At 46.0% G+C, this 13,496-nt stretch overlaps 1 long non-coding RNA gene across 1 annotated transcript in view; it reads right to left on the minus strand.

Moving 5' to 3' along the window:
* Nucleotides 1–9,034: 9,034 nt before the first annotated feature.
* LOC129387528 (uncharacterized) overlaps nt 9,035–13,496 on the minus strand; it is a 179,468-nt gene continuing 175,006 nt past the window's right edge. The window contains exon 2 of the long non-coding RNA XR_008614689.2: nt 9,035–10,326. This is a non-coding gene — a long non-coding RNA (uncharacterized lncRNA). The remainder of the gene's footprint in view (nt 10,327–13,496) is intronic.

A 13,496-nucleotide genomic window follows, 5' to 3' on the forward strand; every position in this document is an offset into this window, starting at 1 on the left:
GAAAGCTGTATCGGGAGTTTTTCATGCTGCTTTACAATTTCGCCATTGGCACTTATCATATAGTTATAGTGCTGAATGAGGTGAAGTCGAAGCGCGAAACAAAATATTGCAATGGTGGCACTCAAATAAAAATCTCTTTCTCGGTGAAAACTCAAATTACTTCGTATAAGATTTCTTAGGCGAAAGCTGTTATGCTTCTACATTATATACGCTTTCCCGCGTATTTTTCCATAGGCCACATTAGTGTGTTACGAACGTCTAAACGTATATAGGCCGTAAAAGTATTTTTTGCCAAAGTCAGGCTTCTGTTTTAGAGCCTGTGCGCAGCACATCGGTGCGAAAATATAGAAGACGGTGCGTTTTAGGGACACTTATATTAAAATAATTCCAGGTTTCCCTCTGAGACCGTTTCTTGCGAAACATTTCCCAAGAACACTGTAATTTGCGCATTCTTACCTCGGTGCTAAGGATTGAAAAACATAAAAGCATTTTTGCCGTGTCGCGTCGTCGGAAGCCCGTTCATCGCTCGAAGTGCGCATTCTCGACCAAATGCGCACTGCATAAAAGCAGCTACGCTATCTGCAATAAACCATTATTTGGCTTGCGCCTACTGCGTGTGTTGCTGTCACTCGCGCTACTACAATTTTGTGAAACTATTTTATAATTGGAAAGCACAGTGCTCAGCAAAGCTTGAAAGAATGCGCGAAGCGGTAGACTTTGGGCAAATTTTTTTTTCGCAGCTGGCTTTCCATCGTTTCGTAAAATTCAAATGGCCCTCAAGGGCGCAAAACATTTTTTGCACACAATATACTTTGGGACGATACTGTGCAAGTAATGCTTATATATGTGTAATTTTTTTTTTTAAATCTTTAGAGAGCAATTGATATTGCTCGAGCGCCATGGTTGGGACAGTTGGCGTGGAATATGACCAAATTATGTTAAATTTTCCCTCCGACTTCATGCATATTGTGTTTCATGCCTCGTTTCAGTGCGGTCCCACGTTGTCATCGCTGTATGTGCCATTTTGATTCATCTCCTGTTCTCTGTGAATATTGTGAGGTTCTTGTGTGCTCCGGAAGGAAGCTCGATGTATTCTGTTTCACAGCTATACATGGTGCACTGTAATTATTATGTATATAGGAAGTTTCCAAATAAATCACTTGAAACCATTTGCCTCACAGTGCTGTTTCTTATTTTTTTTTTCACTTGAAAACCTGCGATGAAAGGCATACGTACATTTTAGAGTTTACGATTTGGTTGATTAAGTATGGAATAATTTATAAGTAGCACTGTCGCAAAAACATTTTCTACCGGTTTAATCGGTTCAACCACGCAAGAAAGAAAGAAAGCATTCCATCCTAAATAACTTGTGCGCAACCCTGAAGATATCTCTTTATGTAATTTGTATTCTTGAAGAACTAGTAGGGTGTATCCAGTACGGCAATAATTATTTACGAAATAGCATACCCACAGCATACACAACATAGGTCAATTAAGGCTGCATGTCTGCGAACAGAGAGTATAGAAAGAAAAATGGGGTGGTTTTTCAAATGCGAGTCGTCTTTTCTGGCAACTCCCAAGTATAAAAATGCGCAATACACGAGAGAAAGCATCGTCATCATCAGCCTGTTTTATATCCACTGCAGGACGAAAGCCTCTCCCTGCGATCTGCAATTACCCCTGTCCGGCAAAGCAAAACGAAACAACACGAGCGCTCTCTGTGCGACGTGTATATAGCACTATTTTATTCTTGCCAATGCTGCACCAACTGGCCTGAACTTCTACACCACCGAAACGCAAACACTATGCAAAAAACAAAAAAAAATGTCAATATGGTTTAGTACAAATATCGGATTCGCGTAAAGGCTGCACCAGAAAGACAAAGGGCCCTTTGTAAAGAATGATGACGCTTCTCAAACCACACCAACCTATTGTAGGTGTCTGCTTGGAGCAGAATTAATTAGTGTGAACAAGCAGTTAATCACGACGTGCTTTATTTAAATATTTATTACCTTAGTTACGCTGACCTTCTGGCATAACGTCCAGAAAGGAGAGCGAAATAATTATTTTAGGGTTAGAACTTTGGTTTTACCGCCGCGTCTCTGTTGGTATTGGAGGCGAGCTCCACCACTGGAAAAGCTAGCGCCACCGTCGGCGTGACGTAGCATGAGGGATCACGTGGACACAGCGGCCGCGTCGGCTGCTTCGGAAGCGCCGAAGCGAGCTGAAAACGAAATTTTAAAGTCCCACCTGCACCGCGGTTCGGATTAAGTGGTGAGGCTTTACCGCCTTGGGTGTCTGCTTGACAACATTTGAAAGTACTATAATAGGTAGTGGCTGCCTTTGGAGGCGTGCAGCATGGTAGGCTACTGCTGGTTGCCGCAGTGCCGGACGTACGCAACGGAGCCCGCTGTCAGCCTTATTCACACGTAGCCGCAGGACAAGGAGCTGCGTGAACCTTGGCTCGCGAAACTTAGAACCGGCAGACAGCCATCGGCTACAACCCGGGTATGCAGCAAGCACAGACGCGAGGAATATTTCTGCTACGGCGTCAGTACTGTGCGATGTTCGGTGAGTAGCAGAAAACGCGCACTGAGACGCTCGCCCGCGTCCGCTGCCCGGCTAATGTCATAACGGTTTGGTCTATGAACGTGTTGATGCTAGATACTGGCAAGTTCACTGGAACGGAAAGGGGACGGTAAGATGCATATTAAAGAAAGGCATGGCATATGGTCGTGTTTGTGTTATGAATTAATGCACTGGATTACGAAAAAAAAGCAGAGGGAAATCGCACGCTGAGAAGACCCATAAACACGCAGTGCAACGCAACTTGAGGAATAATATTGAAATGTCCAAGAATTTAGAAGACAAAAAACATTGAATTGTCGCTACGGCACATCACAGTCACCGTAGGCGCCGAAGTCTCTATAACGAAATAATTTTTGAGCAGTTCTGATAGCGTCTACGCAACAATGGTTGCTAGTGTACTGTCAAATGCTCATATGCTGCGGGCTAAAGCTCACGGCACGGTGCGAAAACGCGCTCACAGCGAAAGCAAAACATAGTGCGCGGACATGCATGCAGACGCGCAGTCGGTCGCTGCGAACCCGTGCGATCGCTGGATTGAGGCTTTATTCTGTTATGCCCCATTTGGTTATACAGACAGCCCACTATAACAATATATTTCACATAGTTTATTCTCAGCGTTTGGCTACCTTTCACGCAAGAAGCCGGTTCGAGAGACGCCATCGCGGCAACCGCGCACAGTGGCGTTCACTGTGCATATTCGGTAAAGAGATAGCGTCTGTAAACGATTCTGTGCTTTCAGTTTGCCCAAGATTACTATATCGACAGTCAAAAACTTCCCTTGTTTTGAGAGTATCTACACAAATGTCCAGGAGGGCTGCCGCGTGGTGTTCTTATTGAGCGCCGTAAGCGAAACTTATGAGGAGCGCACCGCGTGATCCCTCATACTGCGCTAAGGAGGCGCTTCCGGCCAGGGGCGTAGCCAGGGGGGGGGGGGGGAGGGGGGGGGGGGGGGGCTTATGGGGCTTCAGTCCCCCCCCGAAATTTTTTCGTGCTGTCCATACACGGCCGACCGAAGCAACCTCCGGTGCCGGAAATCATTCTTGTATTTTTTTCTAGGATGTCCTTTTCACGCTCGAAAAGACATTTCACCGCGAGCATTGCGAACTCGGGCTGCATTTCGCGACAACGCCCATGCACTGGGAGTCATAACGCCAGGAGCCCCATCCGAGCACCAAGTTACAAGGACGTCTTGATGGCGAACGGGCTCACTGCGGCACCTCGCTGAGGCCGCGGAATCTACGGAGCGCATGGATGTAAATTCCGAAACTTTATGGGTGTAAAGTTCACATAAACTTTTGACGGAAAAGGTGCATTGACATTTCCAAAGCTGTGGTTTAGATTTTCGATTGCGGAACTTTGTGTGTTTAATGTTGTTATAAACATTTGACGCCAAAGGTCCATTGAGTTTTCTGAAGTCTTGCATCGGAACACACAACGAGACAAGCCTAATCAACACACTATCAGACAAGTTGACAAAGCACGCAGCGAGGTCCGATGAGACGAAGCGTTGTGGTGGATCATTCGCGCCGTCATGTCACATAAAAAAGTATCAACATTTTTTTTCACCTATGCCAAAGCATCCATGTCAAGACATTAACGCATCCAAGGTAACTACGTTCTTATTTATTTTTTCTACTTTGACTTTTATTCGCGATGACACATTGAGCCTCTTCAATTTTTTTGCTCTCGCTACCCTACCTGCGGGCTGCCAGAGCCAGCCAGACCGCATGCGTTTTTCTCGTGTTGCCCCGACCATCGCGCGGCGCACTTCGGTGCGCGTTCGGTTTGCTCTGGCCGAGTGGACTTTCACCTGAAGAGATTTGGACGCTTTCTGGCTAGCAGACGAGAAAAAGAAACAATGGTCGCTTGCCGCCATCACTGTGGGGACTCGACGGATTGCACCACGTTTGCTTGAGCGCAACCTCTCCGGAAACTCTTGTCTCGCCGGTGCAAGGTACCGAGCGGTATGCGTATGGTTCTCGGTGGAACAAGCGTCTCACGTTTTCTTTGATATTCGTTCGGTAGCCACATTAGGTGCCCAGGGCAGGCATTCGATTGTGGCCAACATATTTTCCCTTGCGTTTTCTTTTCATATGAGTGCCCCGCTCCACAAAAGGAAAAAAAAAAGTACATTGCTGCGGCGCAGTGAATTGTGGCATGGTGAAAGTTCGATTTTGTTACTTCTTCTTTTGCGGAAAGTAATTAGCCACGGGACGCTTCAGTTGCCGGATACTCTTATTATATTATTGCGATAGCAATTATATGGACACTCATGGCGCATTCCTGCCGTCGCTGTTGCCCTCTTGTTTCGTATAAAGTCCAAGGGCGGTAACATTGTGACCGCGCGCCGCATGGTGCATGTGTGAGTGAAAGCGTTGGGGCGGGGGCGGGGGGTGGAATGGGTGAGCCGACGATGGTCGCTCTGTCTTGCGTGCACAAGGGAGAAAAGTGGGGAGGAAGCGCGGCGCCTTCCGTCACGCGCGATACATCGGGGGGAGTGGATGGAATGGCAGCGGGATTTTGTGAATGTGTGATTGCACATAATGTTTATTTGCCTTGTTTGACGCATTATATACACGGACTTTTTCTTAGATAGGTCGATTTATTGGAGACTTATACGTATACTTGAATATCTTGTTGCCAGGTTTTGTGTATATGTGCAGTGAACTTTGTTTCTAGTGACACTTTTTGCCCTTTATCAAGCTGTATATTCGCATTTGTATATTCCATTGTATCTTCGCATTTCTAATGTACGAGGGCGAGTCAAATGAAAGTGAGCCTACCCACCCTGCGCAATTATGGTTCTGTTCATTATCTGCAAGGCCTGCGTGTAGCACACAGGCATCTCTCATTTACAAAAGTGACTCGCAGGTGTGAGGAAAAATGTTCTTTAATGCTCTCATACACTGGGTTGAACATGGTAGCGTGACGTAATGGATGCTCCAGAAGTTGAGCAGCGTGGTGTCGTGAGGTTTTTGACAGCTGAATATGTTTCCCAAAAAGAAATTAGTCGCCGTATGGCTGCCGTGTACGTTGAACATTGCATTTCATTGGCCACTGTGAAGTGTTGGACCAAACGGTTCAAAGAAGGACGTGAAAGTTGCAAAGACGATCCAAAACCGGGCCAAACCCATCGTGCAATCAACCCCAACAAAATTGCAAAGTTTGATAGGAAGCATCGATGAACTGGCAGAGCATGTGGACATCAGTCACTGTTCGGTTCACGCCATAATTCATGAACATCTCGGTTATCGGCTTTTGGGTCTGCAATGGATGCCCAAGATTTTGAACCACCTCCACAAGACGGAGAAGTTCGGCGCTGCCTTGACTCATCTGATCCGGTATCATAATGAGGGTGACGCCTTCTTGTCTGCAATTGTCATCGGGGACGAACCATGGTGCCACTACTACGAGCCTGAAACACGACGGCAAAGCTTACAGTGGAAACATTCGAATTCACCACCCCCAAACAAAGCAAAGGCCGTCATTTCCACCGGAAAGGTGTTGGTGAGTTTTTTTTTTTTTCTCTATCGTCAGGAGCCATTACTGATAGAATCTGCTAAATCTTGAGAGACTATCAATTATTGCCGATATTGTGAAACGCCGGATCGGCTGCGAGTCGCAATCAAGGAGAAACGAGGTGGAAAATTGACGAATGGGGTCTTCTTGTTCCACGACAATGCCCGTCCCCACGTTGATGATGTGGTTAATATAAAACTTGCAAAGTTCAACTGGGAAACGCTGAAACTAGGGTGCCTCGATGTCCTCCTCGAACCGGTTCGTTCTAGCCACCGCCGCCATGTTCATGCCCGCCGCGCGCGCTGCATGGTGCAGGTGGTAGGACGTTGCTGCGACGAGTTCGCTGGGTGTCGTCGGCACAAAATGCCCGGCTGCTGCGTGCCGTTGTGCAGTAATCACTCAAGGTGTTTGTGTCAGCCAATTCTTCCACACACCGTCAACGACTAGCTACGATGTCGATGACGCACAGTACCTGATCGACCTGCTGTCGGCAGGTGTGCAAGAAGAAGCGGCAGCCGAGATTGAAGCTATCGACGACGCGGAGATCCCGTTTGTCGAAGAGCTAACATCATCTGAGTGCGAGATTTTGTTTCATATCAGTGGGTTTCTTATAAAAGGGATCCTCAAATCTATTGGCCACTGCGAGCAGTGCAAGCCTGCATTGTTAGGCTCAAGCAGCAGTGAGCATGCGTACTTGACGTCCCTCAAGGAATACGTCTCTGAAGGCAGCAACCTTCATTACCCAAGCGATGCAGTCATGCTAGTTCTCAAATCTTGCGAGGAACATTTTAATGGTATCACCACCTGGACGGAAAGCGCTTTCACCATGATATCTCCTTTGAAGGCTGTAACCGCATACTTGACAAAGATGTTGCGGTGGGGCGTAACAGGCGCCTGTCAGGAACACAAAGAAACAGTGGAAAAGCTCCCTTTGTCAAACTACGCGAGTCTGAGGCTGCGTGTGCACCTGCGTCAAGCCGCGGCAACGGGACTTGACGGGCATGCAAGCAAGACGTGTGCAGGAGTGAGCCTACAGTGAACACTGAAATTAAATTTTAATGCATATCGCCAGAATTCAAAAACTTTCGTTTCATTTTTGTTACTCTTTTAATATAGCTTTCAGTCATGTGTTTATTCTTACTTTGCTGTGCGTGCTGATTTTTCACCTTGTGTCTGTACAAGTTTTCCGCTTTTTTTTTTCCCCAACTTATCGAGCTGAGCTGCAAGCTGACATTCTAATTTATTTTGTTCAAGTTAATTCAAGGCTTCTTTGTAGTTTCTGGTCGTCGGTCTGAGATCTCCGAAAGACTTGTGGCAATTGACACCTCCTGACAGCTGACAATAAAAACCTGCATGGCGATCCAAACGTCGTGGCCCAAATCACGTATCTACTCGTCACTTATTGACCTCTTTTCTTTACCACCGGCATCTTCTTATGCAATAGGAATTTTCAGGGCTGCATACCAACATGCTCACAAGCAACACAGGTTCACAGCGTAACTCTTCGCGAAGAACAGGAATGCTGGTAGCGTAGCAATTTTTGCATTCCTCTATGAATGCTTGTGTTAAACGCATCATTCCCCACTGTGAAAAAAAGTGATTGCCGCGCAACTTAATTTCTGTATGTACAGTTCGTAAACAAAACACGCCAGGCCGCTGATCAGTGGTTGCAACGCGTTTTACGAGGGTACTTCCAGACGACAGCTATAAATGACCTAAATAGAAACAGCTAGGAAGTTGAGCTGGCATAAAAGAGGGGCCTTAGGGAATGCGCACATATTGTTTCGGTGCAAAAATATTTCTTAATAGTAGAGAAATTTGTAATCGAAGTAATCGAAGTAATCAAAACAGCGCATTGCTTCCGTCCAACCGCTCATCCACACGCGCGCCAACAACGCGCCGCTCGCAGCGGGCAAGAACATGGCTATGCTGTAGCAGACGACGCACTTGTCTCCACCCTGAACGGAGCGGCGGGCGAGGAGGAGATCGAGGCACCCTAGCTTCCGGCAGATGGCGACTCCGTAACTCCTCGCCGCCAATATCGATTTAAATAATAAACACTGGTGGTGGCAAAAAAGCTTGTTCCCATTTCCCGGTAGCACGCAAACTTTTCCTATTTTCGCACTGAAAATTGTTATGAGACTGAATTACGCAGCGCAAACGTTAATTCCTGCCAGCAGAAACAGCAGGCTCTTCCGAGAATAACGTTGCTTCGGAGTTACTGGAGTGAACAGAAGCAGTGACTTCGGAGCACCGTGGGACTTGGGAGCAACTGGGAACACTGGCGGCTGCTGCCGCTGCCAGTGGCTGGAACGTCCACAAGTTTCAGTACGAAACTCCATCACTCTACGCTGCAAAGAACTCCACCGACAGCATTTTGCAGGTTTGCAGAGGGTTGTGTCACAGAACACCTATACAAACTTCGAGAAGGGAAACTGTACCTTCCACAGTGCTACGGAAATAAGCGTAGCGGTGGCGTCGTGAACTAAAGTATGCGACCACAGGTGGCGCTGTACAACAGGAAACGGAAACGGGGTTTTGCACACGCTTTACCAGGTGTTCTGTGGCTTTAGTGGGTTTCTAGCTGCTGCGCCTCGATCGTGCTCCCGCCAGTTTAGTTGCTGTGTGGCAAACGTAGCGCCTACGTATATATGTAGGCGCTACGTTTGCCACACAGCAACCAAACTGGCGGGAGCACGATCGAGGCGCAGCAGAATACATGTAGCGCAGAGTCATATCGAGTTAAGGCACACTCTACACTGACTTTTAAGGGCATCCCGAGCGGTTTTTCGTTTATTACGCAGCCGTTACCCCGAGTTGTGCCGCCGCGCTACAGCTGTTGCATTTCGTGTAGGGCTACTGACAGAATGCGGTTTCCAGGTGGCACGATGGCCTCGACTGGAATAAACGCACACGACACCAAAGATTGAGTAAGCCTGAAAATATTTTATTTGCATTTTACAAGTACAACAAAAAGCACACGTCTACGCATCCACACAAACGCGGTTACATAGTCAAGAACATAGTCAAGAAATGGCTCATTAATAAGGGTAGCACAAACGCACAAGAAAGAACACCTAAGCTACAAAACGTACGGTCGGCTGCTAAGTATAATAATTTCCCTGTCACCGCGTGTCACTTTTATACAGCATCTTTACAGCACTACCAGGCCGGGTAGTTTGGCGGAAAGAACGCAACAGCTTACGGCCGTCAGCTGCCTCTTCCTTACGGGTGTAATAATTATCCTAATCTCCGCATCAACGTCGTGCAAGTCCGCATACAGGCATCTGTATCTGAACCATATGTGCCAGCTTAATACATGTGTAGTGAAATTATGATAACCACTGCGTCTTGTCAAACATATTGGTTTTGCAAATGCGCATTACAGCTGACGGAACGACATACTGTAAGTGAAGCACAAGAGAACAAGGACAAAAGGAGGATACAACACTTGAAGAAATGAAGAATTAGTAGGCGTACAGCAAACAAGCGATGACGGAGAACACACAATGATGCATCGGGTGTTCTGTGACATCGGTTTGCGTACTTAAGGTGTTATGGAGATCAACGGCATAAAAACGTACCTTCAAGCGTACTCCCTCAACCTCCGCCGCATTCATTATGATAATCAACGCCTAAACAAAATGAGGCACTATGTTTTGCCAAGAGTAGACCTCTTTACAGCAAGTCTATGTAATGACTCGCAGACGAAACCAGCATGCTTTCGAAAATGTTTTACCGCCGTAGTATTCGAACGCCAACGGCCAGGAAACACATCGATACCAATGGGCTGTCGGCGGTTAATCAAGTACAAAAACCTTGACGCTATGATTAAAAAGCAGCTTCAACAATCAAATTTAAAAAAATCAACTGCCTATTTGCCTGAGGTAACAAAACATCCTTAGACACCTCGATTGTTTATGTCAATGGTTTGTGTAAAGTAAAAAGGATGGATGGGTGGATGGATGGATGTTATGAGCGTCCCCTTTGGAACGGGGCGGTGGCTTGCGCCACCAAGCTCTTACTACTATGCTGCCTAATATCCTACCTATGTTCACCAATGAAAAAAAAAAAAAAAAAAACCACTATGAACTACCACGTCCAAATTTTCTGACACCCTATTGCGAACTGTGCTTTTGTACGTCTCCGTCTTTTGTCGTTTCCCTACTTTTCTTCCACCAATCCTCCAATCGCCTCTTACTGATGTCTATTGCGGACCTGTTTGCTTTACCACTGCTCCCGCTGAACCCAAGGGCTTCAAGGAGGCCAGTGGTGCCTAAATCGACCGCTGGGTAGACGTCCTCACATTCTAATAAAATATGTTCCGTCGTTTCCCTAGCTTTACCGCAGCAAGCACATGTTTCTTCTTCATTCTTATATCTCGCTTTATAGGTGCGTGTTCTAAGGCATCCCGATCTCGCTTCGAAAAGTAATGAGCTTCCCTTTGAGTTATCATAAATGGTTTCTTTCCTAATTTCGTTTTTTCCCCTTAAGTAGTTACTCATGGCAGGTTTCTTTTCCATTGCCGCCACCCATGAGATTAATTCAGCCTCTCTGACTTTCCGCTTGACCTTCTTTGTTGCTGTGTTGCCCACCCCACAGGCCGCATACTTGCTGGTAAGCTTCCTAGTTCTTTTCCTCCACTGTGAATCAATGTTTTGCCTGTACAGATACCTGAACACTCTCCCAGCCCATTTACTTTCCTCCATATTCCTCAGCCGTTCTTCGTACTCAATTTTACTGCGGGCTTCCCTCACTTCAAAACTAGTCCAGCCCATATCCCCTTGCACAGCTTCATTTGTAGTCTTCCCGTGAGCGCCCAATGCGAGGCGACCCACTGACCTTTGGTTCCCGTCGAGTCCTGATTGTACCCCTGATTTAAAGCAAACAACCGCATTTCCAAAAGTAAGTCCTGGAACCATTACCCCTTTCCACATACCTCGGAGGACCTCGTACCTATTGTATCCCCATAGCGCTCTGTGCTTCATTATGGCTGCATTTCTCTTCCCCTTGACTGTTATGGTTTTTTTCCTGTGTTTCCATATATCCGTTGCCTTCGTTTATCCATATACCAAGGTATTTATATTCTGTTACCCGAGGTATTTCTTGGCCCTGTATCTCCACTGTCTGTTCACTGTTTTCATTGAATACAATAACACCTGATTTTCTAACACTAAATTTCAAACCTAACTTGTTGCCCTCCTGTCCACAGATATTAGCCAGACGTTGCAAATCACTTTGCTTGTTTGCGAGCAACACAATGTCGTCCGCATAAAATAAACCTGGGAGTTGCTGCTCTATTACTGTACCTGCCTGTTTGTATGAGAGATTAAACCCGATATTACTTCCTTCTAGCGCCCTCTCCATCCTCACCATGTACATCATAAACAGCAGCGGGGATAAAGGGCACCCCTGCCTCAGTCCCTTGTTGATATGAACTTTCTCCGCGCTCCTCATCCCTTCCCATTCAACGCAAACAGTATTTTCTAGGTAAATCTCTCTCAAGAGCTGTATACAATCGTTACCTAAGCCTTCCCCTTCCAGAATATCCCACAAAATGCTGCGGTCTACGTTGTCGTATGCTCCTGTAATGTCCAAAAAGGCTACATACAACGGTCTGCTTTCTGCTTTTGATATTTCAATACACTGAGTAAGAACAAACAAGTTATCATCCAAACGCCTACCTATTCTAAAGCCATTCTGAAGCTCTCCCAAAATGCCATTATTTTCTGCCCATGCTTGAAGCTTTAATTTCACTGCCTGCATTGCTAGCCTGTATATTACCGATGTAATGGTCAACGGTCTATACGAGTGAATTCTGTCTTTCTCCCCCTTACCTTTATAAATTAAATTCATTCTACTTTGTCGCCAACTGTCTGGTATTCGTCTATCTTTTAAAGTTTTTTCAACTGCTTTCACGAGAGCTTCCTTACTTTTTGGTCCCAGTTCATTTATCAGCCTAACGGGAACCTCGTCTAGCCCTGTGGCTGTGCGCTTAGGAATTTTCTCTTCCGCTTTCTTCCAGTTTAAATTTGTAAGCACTAGCTCCTTTCCCCCTTGGTTCTCTTTCATGCTCTTTTTTTCTTCAAATACAACCTTGTCCTTGCCTTGGAAAGATTCGGCTGTTACTTTTTGGATGTAATTTATTGCTGCTTCTCCTTCCAGTCTGTTTTCATCTTCGTCTAGGATATGTTGTTGTATTGTTGTTGCCTTCCTGCCTAATAATTTTATGTGATTCCAAAATATTCTAGGTGCAGCCTTCTTTTTCTCACGTATTTCTGACAACCAACGTTCACTTTCACCTTTTAATTTTGCTTGCACCAGTATTTGAACCATGGACTTTTTCTCCCGGTATATTTCCCATTTACTGGTTACTTCATCCTGTGGCAACTGCGCCTTCTTTGCCTGCCTGTGCTCTCGAGATGCTTTCTGTCGTTCGGCGATGGCTTCTCGTATCTCCTTGTTCCACCAGCTTTTCGGTTTCTTTTTTCCTTTCCAATGAACATGTTGTTTCTCTTTCCGTATTTCTGTCGTTACTACACTTAGAAGCTCACCATATTCCCACCCCTTACTTGGCAACTTGCCAATTTCTTCCTCCACTCTAGTGACTATATTTGCTATTTGTTCAGCGTTCAAATTTGGACTGGCCATTTTGCTTTCGTTGCTCTCTTTCCCAACTACATATCCCATTTTCAAAATGATGCGTTTATGGTCACTCCCTATGCTGCTAAACCCTTCCTCATCGATGACCATTTCTCTCAACTTATCATGAATTCCTTCTGTCATCAGACAGTAATCAATGGTCGATTGCCGGTTTCCCACTTCCCACGTGATCTGTCCTTCACACTTAGGCCCTGTATTCACGATCACGAGATTATGTTGCTCGCAAAGGTCTAGCATTGACTTCCCGTTATTGTCGGTATAGCCGTCTAAATCCTGTATGTGGGCATTCATGTCACCTAATAGGACTATCTCAGCACCATTCCCGAAACCCCTGATATCAGCGCTTATGCATTCCACTAACTCTTTATTCTTCTCTGTGCAATTTATTCCGGTCCACAAATACGTAACTCCAAGCCAAGTTTCTTTCCCACTCATTGTACCTGATAACCAAAGATGCTCTTGACATTGTGAATTTACTCTTTTCCATTTGGCTCCCTGATGGATGAGCATTCCGACTCCCCCTCCCTTTCTTTCCGACTTAGTTCTGTTGCACCCTTCCCATACATAATTCCCAATAACTGGCGGCTCTTCTGAGTCTCTAAGGTGCGTTTCTGTAACCGCATACACCCCTATTTGTTCTCTATGTAACTGCTCCTCAATCTCTGCCCACTTTTCCTTTCTTCTGCCGCCCTGCATGTTTATGTAGCCTATTGCATGGCGAGCTC

Source organism: Dermacentor andersoni, chromosome 2, assembly GCF_023375885.2.
Source record: "Dermacentor andersoni chromosome 2, qqDerAnde1_hic_scaffold, whole genome shotgun sequence".
Classification (NCBI taxonomy): domain Eukaryota; kingdom Metazoa; phylum Arthropoda; class Arachnida; order Ixodida; family Ixodidae; genus Dermacentor; species Dermacentor andersoni.